The sequence below is a fragment of the Moschus berezovskii genome, chromosome 14 (genome assembly GCF_049115385.1).
Source record: "Moschus berezovskii isolate FMDL1 chromosome 14, NW_MosBer_1.0, whole genome shotgun sequence".
NCBI lineage: Eukaryota > Metazoa > Chordata > Mammalia > Artiodactyla > Moschidae > Moschus > Moschus berezovskii.
This window is the reverse complement of record NC_142473.1, coordinates 71,154,358-71,163,634: the sequence shown is the minus strand read 5'-3', so window position 1 is coordinate 71,163,634 and position 9,277 is coordinate 71,154,358. Positions and strand designations below refer to the sequence as shown.

Below are 9,277 nucleotides of genomic sequence, written 5' to 3'. Positions count from 1 at the left end.
TCAGTTGCAGACACTACCTGGTTTTCGGGGATGTTAGAAAGTCTAAATGAAGCTTATGAGAGATATGTGAAATATTTGGCATAGTGCTTGGCACACTGTGTAAGACGTATTTTTCTAGCAATAGAAAAGTAATGAGGTGCCATATTCAAAACAAGAGACTGTTGTGTGTTTATTGTCCATAACATTTGTTTCCCTAGATAAATAATCCTTCACGGTAAAGCCTAGTATTGTGCTTGATTTCCAATCTGGTTCACGTGTGTTTTGACCTTTCTTTATATTCTAATGCTTACTGTATTACTGCAATGCAAATATACTCTTGTGTTAAAAAAGTACTGTTGAATATAAAGGAGACTTTTACAAGTGGTCCAAGAATATGGCAATAAAATGGTAATCCTAAAACGTGACTTTCACATGCTCCCACTTCAAACATAGATAAAAATAAGGCTCACAATCACATAAATGTAACAACAAAAGATAGCAGTCTGCATTCCAAAGACAAATGGGAAAAGCAGCAATGAGTTTATGCTAATTTCTGTTGGGGGAGGGAGAGGGAGAGGAAGGGGAGAGCTAGAGGAGCGTTAAAGAGGATAAAGAGAAAGGCAGAGGGAGGGCTTCCCTCGTGGCTCAGTGGTAAAGAATCCACCTGCCAGCGCAGGAGACGTGCATCGGGAAGATCCCACATGCCGAGGAGCAACTCAGTCCCTACTGAGCCTGTGCTCCAGAGCCCGGGAACCGCAACTACTGGGCCCACGGGCCCCAACTACTGAAGCTCAAGCGCCCTAGAGTTCGTGCTCTGCAACAAGAGAAAAAACCACTGCAAGGAGAACCCATGCAATGAGAGAGTAACCCCTGCATGCCAAAACTAGAGAAAAGCCTGGGCAGCAACAGAGATCCAGTCCAGCCAAAAATAAATACATAAAATTATTTTTTTCAAAAGGCAAGGTAAGAGAGATGGTCTTGTCCAGCGAAAGACTTCTGGCCAAGAAAGTTTGTCCAGGCTATAGTCAAGAAGCCTAATGAAAAACACCCCTCAAGGCAATCTATCCCTCTTTCCTCAGAATCAGTACCCATCTCACAAGTCTCTAACCTTGAATTCAGTGTCCTGGGTGCCATGATACAGCCACAAGGTGTATCCCATGCAAAGTAAGCTTCTGAGGACTGCTGCTGCTGCTAAGTCACGTCAGTCATGTCCGACTCTGTGTGACCCCATAGATGGCAGCCCAACAGGCTCCTCTGTCCCTGGGATTCTCCAGGCAAGAACATTGGAGTGGGTTGCCATTTCCTTCTCCATCTGAGGACTGACTCATGCTAAATAAATTCTCCGGAGCCTGATGTATAAGTGAAAATGTCAGCTGCTCAGTCGTGTCTGACTCTGAGCGACCCCGTGGACTGTAGCCCACCATGCTTCTCTGTCCATGGGGATTCTCCAGGCAAGGAAACTGGAGTGAGTTGCCATGCCCTTCTCCAGGGCATCCTCCCAACCCAGGGATTAAACCTGGGTCACTTGCATTATAGGCAGATTCTTTACCATCTGAGCTACCTGGGAAGTCCCTGATATATAAACTAAGGTATTAATTAATGTATAACCAGTGATTCCTGGTTTGGGAAGATCCACTGGAGAAGGAATAGGCTACCCACTCTAGTATTCTTGGGCTTCCCTCATGGCTCAGCTAGTTAAAATCATCCTGCCATGTGGGAGACCTGGGTTTGATCCCTGGGTTGGGAAGACCCCCTGGAGAAGGGAAAGGCTACCCACTCCAGTATTCTGGCCTGGAGAATTCCATGGACAGAGGAGCCTGGCAGACTACAGTCCGTGGAGTCTCAAAGAGTTAGACTTGACTGAGCAACTTTCACTTCACTTCACTTCAACCAGTAATCTTGGTTTCCAGGACTCTGCCTAGTATCACATTGATAAATTATCTCTTTACGTGAAAGAGATAATTAGTAGGAAATTTATTCATTTGCCATTTTAATCTAAATCTTCCTCTGCAAGATGGAATTCCCATTATACCTTAAACATTCCCTCATATGCCTCCCACTTCCCTCTCTTTTTCGTTCTTTTGCTTTCTCTCTCTCTGTCTCTTACACACACGTGGAATCCACAATAGCAACAGTTACAACTGACATTGGTATTAATTGCAGACATACGATGCGCTGGCGCTGTGTCAGGTGCTTTGCAAGCAGTAGCATCCTTACTCCTCAGACAACAAACCCTGTGACAGGGATGCTATTATTATCCCCATTGTACAGATGAAGAAATTCAGGCTTAAGTGAATGGGTGAGTCCTTTCCCAAGGTCACGCAACTTGTCAGAAGTAGAAATAACCACAAATAACAGTGTTTTCTTTCTCACTGTAAGTTCTTCCCTACCCTGAGTCATCTCAACCTCCCAGTTTAGGGAGAGGAAGTTGCAGAGCTGTTTGGGGAAGATAAATATCCTCATCCAAACCACCAACTGTAGGGAGGTTTTCTGCTGGACGTGGGAAATAAGGAGAATTCTGCAGCAGGAGAAAGTAAACAGGGCCAGGATACCCTGTCCACTTGGACAGCTATCCCTAGCAACTCGGTCATGGTAAGCCAAGCCAGAGTGTGGATGGCCGCGGTGCACAGAGAATTCTCTGTTCACTCTCTGGCATTAACTGGGGCAGTTCTGATTTGACATCACTCAACGTCTGTTCCATCTCTTCTAAGTATGGTACTCATATTACCAGAGTTTGGGTGTGTCTGCATGACTTTCATCAGTGAAGTCTAACTTAGGACATTTCTCAAACTCTTCTCTGAGGAAGAGTAAGCCACAAGATGTTGCTAGTGTTGCTGGAGAAATGTTCCTCACTCAAACAATCTTTGGAAATATAGCATACAATATCACAACATGCATCTCTATGTTAAGATCTTGGGGGTGGTCTACAGGAAAGAAACATTCAATAATTTCATTTCTTTTCATGGAATACTATTAACAATTTAAGGATATAATTTTCCATAGAACATAATTGGTACAATGCTGTCCTAGACTGAAGAATTGCATGTCAGTCAAATTTGCTTTGACGACAGCCCAGGACTAAATAAGATCAAGGGGAGGTGGTAGTAGAGTCTTCTTGGCAGACTCTGCTTTCAGCTTTTTAATTTCTTGGATGACGAATATACTGAGTATCCTAAATTTACAGGGGAAAAGTCTGCCTGCTTCGTTCTGATGGCAGAAACAAAATGAATAATCTTCACGATCACTCCCCTTGACCTGCACATCTCATCTGGGCTGGAGGAAAGAAGAAGAACCGGTCACCTCCTTCAGGAGGAAGGGTGATGAGAGCAGGTGCAAGGAATTTGATAGTGAATCAGCATGAGCAGCCGTATTTCTGAGAGCACAGGGGTGCCACGTGCAGGCTAGGCTCCCAGCAGACAGTGGGTGACCTGCTTAATTGCACAGCCTTTCTGTGATGCATCATGGGCCCGTCCATTTGGACAGTACCCAGAACCTAGCACTTTGCCTTCACTGAATAGACACTTAAAAATATTTATTAAAGGAAGGAAGAGTGGGAGGAAGGAAACAAATTGAGGTTTGGAGATGCTCACTTGCCCAATATCACACCTCTGGTGAGGAGGAGAGCCAGGACTTAAATGCCAAATAGCTGAGCTCTCCCATGACTCGCCGACTGCCAAGGTTTTGGGTAGCTAGCACACAACCAGCTTTAAGGAGTTGGCTTGAGGTCCTGGCCACATGTGCTCTGTATGTTAGCTTTGGCATTATTATTACTTGTGCAATCACAGTTGCTGTTTGGACACAGCACTTTTAGTGGGGTGGGGGTGGGGTACCTGATACTGACAGCTAAAATTTAGTGAGCACTTAGTATGTGTCACTTACTGCACTGAGAACAGGACACAGCTCATTCCCCATGACCATCTGAGAAGTCAGTGCAACCACAAACCCATTTTATAAATGCAGAAACTGAGGAGCAGAGAGATTAGATGACAACCTCTAAGTGATGGAGTCAGGATTTGAGCGGAGGTAGCTATTCTAGTTCTAGCGTGCGTGCTCAGTCATGTCTGACTCTTTGAGACCTCATGAACTGAGGCCCAACAGGCTTCTCTGTCCATGAAAATTTCCAGGCAAGAATACTGGAATGAGTAGCCATTTCCTACTTTCAGGGGATCTTCTGTGACCCAGGAACTGAACCTTCATTTTTCTGAGTCTTCTGCATTGGTAGGTGGATTCTTTACCACTGTGCCACCTGGGAAGCCAGAACTGAGGCAGTTTGACTGCCCAAATCCCTGTTTTTAAACTCTTAGCTACATTTGTTCCATCTGGCCAATTACAGACATCCCAAGAGAAGGAAAAGACAGAGGCAGGTACCACACACAGCTGGATAATTATATTTGCTTTATTAATCTAACCCTTAAAGATGTTTACATAGGTCTAAGCACATCACCAATACCAACTCATTTAATCTTCAAAATATAGTAAAACAGTATGAAAGTTGCTCAGTCGTGTCCAACTCTTTGGGACCCCACGGATTATACAGTCCGTGGAATTCTCCAGGTCAGAATACTGGAGTGGTTAACCTTTCCCTTCTCCAGAGGATCGTCCCAACTCAGGGATGGAATCCAGGTCTCCAGCATTGCAGGCTGATTCTTTACCAGATGAGCCATAAGGGAAGCCCAAGAATACTGGAGTGGGTAGCCTATCCCTTCTCCAGCGGATCTTCCCAACCCAGGAATCGAACTTGGGTGTCTCCTGCATTGCAGGCAAATTCTTTACCAACTGAGTTATCAAAACTGTATGAGGCTGGTACTATTATTTCCATTTCATAGATGAGAAAACCAAGGCACAGAGGTTTAGTAACTTGCTTAAAATCACACAGCAAATGGCAGAGCTGGAACTCAAACCCAGGCAGTTTGCTCCCTAGTCCTTAGGCTTAACCCCTACAGGATGCAGCTCAATGGGAACAGGCAGGCACCTCATTTAAAGGTGAAATACCCTCCCAAACCAGTGGCTAAAATGATCTCCAAGTTCCTACTAAGAGCTATCTGCAGTCCTAGAAATTAAACAGGGGTCAGGGAGCTTGAATGACTTAATTGCTGTTCAATTTAGATTTCTTGGCTGAAAGGGTTTCTGCTCATCTTACTGGAAATTAATAGCCAATTGTTTCTTTGCATTCTTGTGGGAGGGTGAGCCATTCTGCCTGGGCCCCGGCTGTTTCTGGAACAGTAAGCACTCAGCCAGCATCAGCCAGGTAAAGCCAGGTAAAGAAGTGAAGAAACCAAGTCTCTTTTGTTGAACCTGGCAGCATACTCCACTGGTCTAGGAGCTGGGGCCCCTCTTCCTGACTTTGCAGGAAAACTGCTCCTGTCTTGGGTCAGTTCAGCGCCCTTCTGCGCCTCTAGCAGAAGGAGTCAGAGGAAGGAAAGGAGGTTATTTGCTAGGAGAAGGAGCAAGAGGTCTTCAAAGGAAGCAGAGAAGCAGCAACTGTAGCGTCTATAGAAGTTACCTTGCACTATGAACAGTGGATCCCACTTAGCACAGTAAGTCTACCCCCAGCCTTGCAGGATGGAAGTGAGCTCGGAGACATGGTGGGGGCGACCTCTGTCTGAGCACAGGGCAGGGACTCCGTGAATACACACTGAATAGCTTGTAACATGAATATAACTGAACAGCCGCTTGAAACACTGGGTTTTACTTTTTCCTGGTCTCTGGTCACCTCCTTATTCTGCCTGCCAGTGTGACTAGAGGAATACTATAAGCTGGCTGGATCCCAGCCTCATCCCCAGCTACTCTTTGTTTCACTCGCCTTGCAGTGCGCCAAGTCACACTGAGGTGCTTGCATTCTTGGAAAGGTGGGACTGCATTCAGATCAAGGGGCCGGGCAATGGAGACAAACTAGATTTCGGCGCTGGTCCAGCAGTACAACATTGTGAAGTTGGGCACATCACTTAACTTCTCTGGGCCTGGAGCGCCCTGTTCTCCCTTATAAAACACCACTTCCCCCTCCAGGCACCAGGTCCGGATTGTACCTTTTCTCCACCCCAGGCGGCCTGCCCAGCACTTTGCACACCCTCCCTTGCATCCACCCCAGGAACCCTGCCCTGCACACCTTCCTTGCAGCATTTGCGTCAGCACCTTACAGAGATCAGTTCAGCTGTTCTCGGCTCTCAAATCAGGAAATCAGTGATGCCGGGTAATTTATCTTCGAATCATCAAACCTAGGCAATGCCTGGGATACAGCAGTGCATGCTCATTCACTCAGTCCTCTTGTGAGTCTTTGCGATCCCATGGAGTTCACCAGGCTCCTCTGTCCATGGATTCTCCAGGCAGGAATACTGGAGTGGGTTGCCACTTCCTCCTCCAGGGGAATCTTCCTGACCCAGGGATTTAATCCGCGTCTCCTGTATTGACAGGTGGATTCTTTACCACTGAGCCATCTGGGAAGTCCCCTGGGATATAACAGAGGCTCAGGAAAAGCTGTTATGGAAGAATAGAGGAAGAGTATAAATGAAGAAAGAGACACAGATGCAGAGAGAAAGGGACCCATCTCTGATGACCCCTTAAAAACAGCAGGTGTGGTTTGAGAAGTTCTAGAGAAAAATGTCCTTATCCTGAAAGTATCTCTTTTGCTTGCCCAGAGTGTAAGATTTCCTGCTTGGGAGACTTGTTCCTGGGGGTGAAGATACTGTCTCCTCTTGTTTCTTTTCCAAGGGTAATGTGTTCAACTATCATCAGTCAAGCACCTTAGCGTTGCATCACAGGACGGATTTCCAAAAGACAAGTGGAGAAAGCACATCAGTGCTTTGGTGCTAAAAGTGGAGGAAAGGGGCCTTAAAAAGGGAAGGGAGGGATCAGTGACCTAAAAAAATGTCCATCTCAGTGAGTCAGAGTCATAAGAATGAGAACATGCAATTCTCATTCCCACCCTGCCCTGCCTACCCAGTTCTCCCTTGCGTCAGTCACTCAGAAGTCCTCTTCTCAGACTCCAGCTGGTGCCTGGTTCCCTGCATGCAAGACCGGAAACTCTAGTGATTGCTGCACTGCTTCGGTCTGATGGAATATCCTTTTTCTCCGCCTTTCTTATTATTTTTTTTCTTCTCCTGCTCCTTCCTTTTCCTCTTCCTCTTATCCTCCTCTGTTTCCTTTTTTCTTCTTCTATCTTCTCTCCCTCCTTTCTTTTTTCCTTGTGAGACATGTATACCATTCGCTATGACTTCAGCCCTGTGAGTCTGGAGTAGGTAAGGGAAGACCCTCTCATCAACTAATGCTCCAGAATGTCAAGGGACCTCAGAAGTCACTCACCCAACTCTCTGCTTCATGCCCAAATCCTCTCCAACACTCACTCCAGAAGTGGCTTCTGCTTGAACCCTTTCAGGGACGAGATGCTCACTGCCTCTCAGGGCAGCCGTTCCATCCTGGGAAGCTACAGGCAAGATGAAAACCAGAATCTACCACTCTGAAGCTTATCCAAAGGAAGAGAAACAAGTAGAAACAAGCGATTTGTGTTTGATGATGTGTTGGGAAATTCTGAAAAAGTTCAAGGATAAAGAAAAGGTTGTGTCTGTCTCATCTTTAAATAGAGGTAGATTTCTTAAAATTTTATTGTCGTATGGTTGATTTACAGGTTTCCCTGGTGGCTCAGCTGGTAAAGAATCCACCTGCAATGCAGGAGACCTCAGTTTGATCTCTGATCGGGAAGATCTCCTGGAGAAGGGATAGGCTACCCACTCCAGGTAGTCTATTATTATATTCTTTTCCTACGGTTTATCACAGGATATTGAATGTCGCTCCCTGTGCTATACAATAGGACCTTGTTTATCCAGCCTGTGTGTTGGGTTGGCCAAAAAGTTCATTTGGGTTTTCCTATAAGATACTATGGAAAAACCCGAACAAACCTTTTGGCCAGCCCAATGTAATAGTTTGCATCTGCTAATCCCAAAGCCCCACCCATCCCTCCCCCTGGTAACCCCAAGTTTGTTCTCTATGTCTGCGAGTCTGTTTCATGGGTTCATTTGTGTCATATTTTAGATTCCTAGGCATAGATTTACCTCATAAATGAACAAGTGTGATGGTCAATTTTATGTGTCATCCTGACTAGGCTAAGGGATGCCTAGCCAGCGGGTAAAACATTATTTCTGAGTGTGTCTGTGAAGGTCTTCTGGAAGAGATTTGCGTCTGAACAGGAACCCTGAGTAAAGATCGCCCTGTACAATGTGATAGGCTCTTCCAATCCACTGATGGTATGGATGGACCAAAAAGGCAGAAGAAGGGCCAATTTTCCTGGACATCCTTCTTCTCCTGCCCCTGGACATCAGCGCTCCTGGCTCTCGGGCCTTCAGGCTCGGGCTGAATTTCACCACTGGCTTTCCTGGGTCTCCAGCCTCTTGGCTTGCTTCTGTTGTCATTTGGGCCAATTCCTATAATAAATCTCCATTTATGTATATAATCTCTCCTATTGGTTATGTTTCTCTGGATAACCCTGACTAGTACAAGCATAAACAAGCACACTGTATCTTTTGGTCACATTCCTCCAATGATTTCTTTCCTATAATAGAAAAAGTAAATACCTATAAAGCCTTAAATAGCTTTCAGACAGCCTTAAATAGCTTTCAGACTTTTTGGACTCAGAATCACTTTATACTCTTAAAACTTATTGATGATCTTCAAAATTTTTGGTTTTTGTGAGTTGTGTCTGTTGATATTTAATATGAGTGTGTGCTCAGTCACTTCAGTCATGTCTGATTCTTTGTGATTCTATGGACCGTAGACCACAAGGCTCCTCTGTCCATGGCATTCTCCAGGCAAGAATACTGGAGTGGATTGCCATGTCCTCTTCCAGGGGGTCTTCCTGTCCCAGGAATAGAACCCATGTCTCCTGAATCTCCTGCAGTGCAGGCAGATTCCTTACCCACTGAGCCCGCTGGGGAGCCCAATATTTAATATATTAAAAGATAAAACTGAGGAAAATTTAAATAGCTATTTATTGATTCACTTAAAAATCTTTTTAAAAAAGAATTTCATGTTAACAAAATTAAAATACATTTATGAAAACTGTTTTCCAAAAGCAAAATATATACAGTGAGCTGAGTGGCATTGTTTTTCAAATCTGCATTTCTCTTTAACATCTGGCTTCAGAGTAAACAGCTGGATTCTCGTATCTGCTTCTGCATTCGATCTGATGCAATGGAGTTCCAATTGATATAGCCTCTGGAAAACTCCACTGTGTACATACTTGTGTGAGAAGGAGAGTGGGAAAGGCAAATAATATAGTAAAATTATCATCATCATCATCATCATTACT

General features: G+C 45.0%; 1 long non-coding RNA gene across 1 annotated transcript; it reads left to right on the top strand.

Moving 5' to 3' along the window:
- Window positions 1–6,953: 6,953 nt before the first annotated feature.
- On the top strand, window positions 6,954–8,381 carry LOC148775658 (uncharacterized). Its single transcript, XR_016039049.1, has 3 exons — window positions 6,954–7,024; window positions 7,601–7,709; window positions 8,197–8,381. It is a non-coding gene; the product is annotated as an uncharacterized LOC148775658 (long non-coding RNA).
- Window positions 8,382–9,277: the final 896 nt, after the last annotated feature.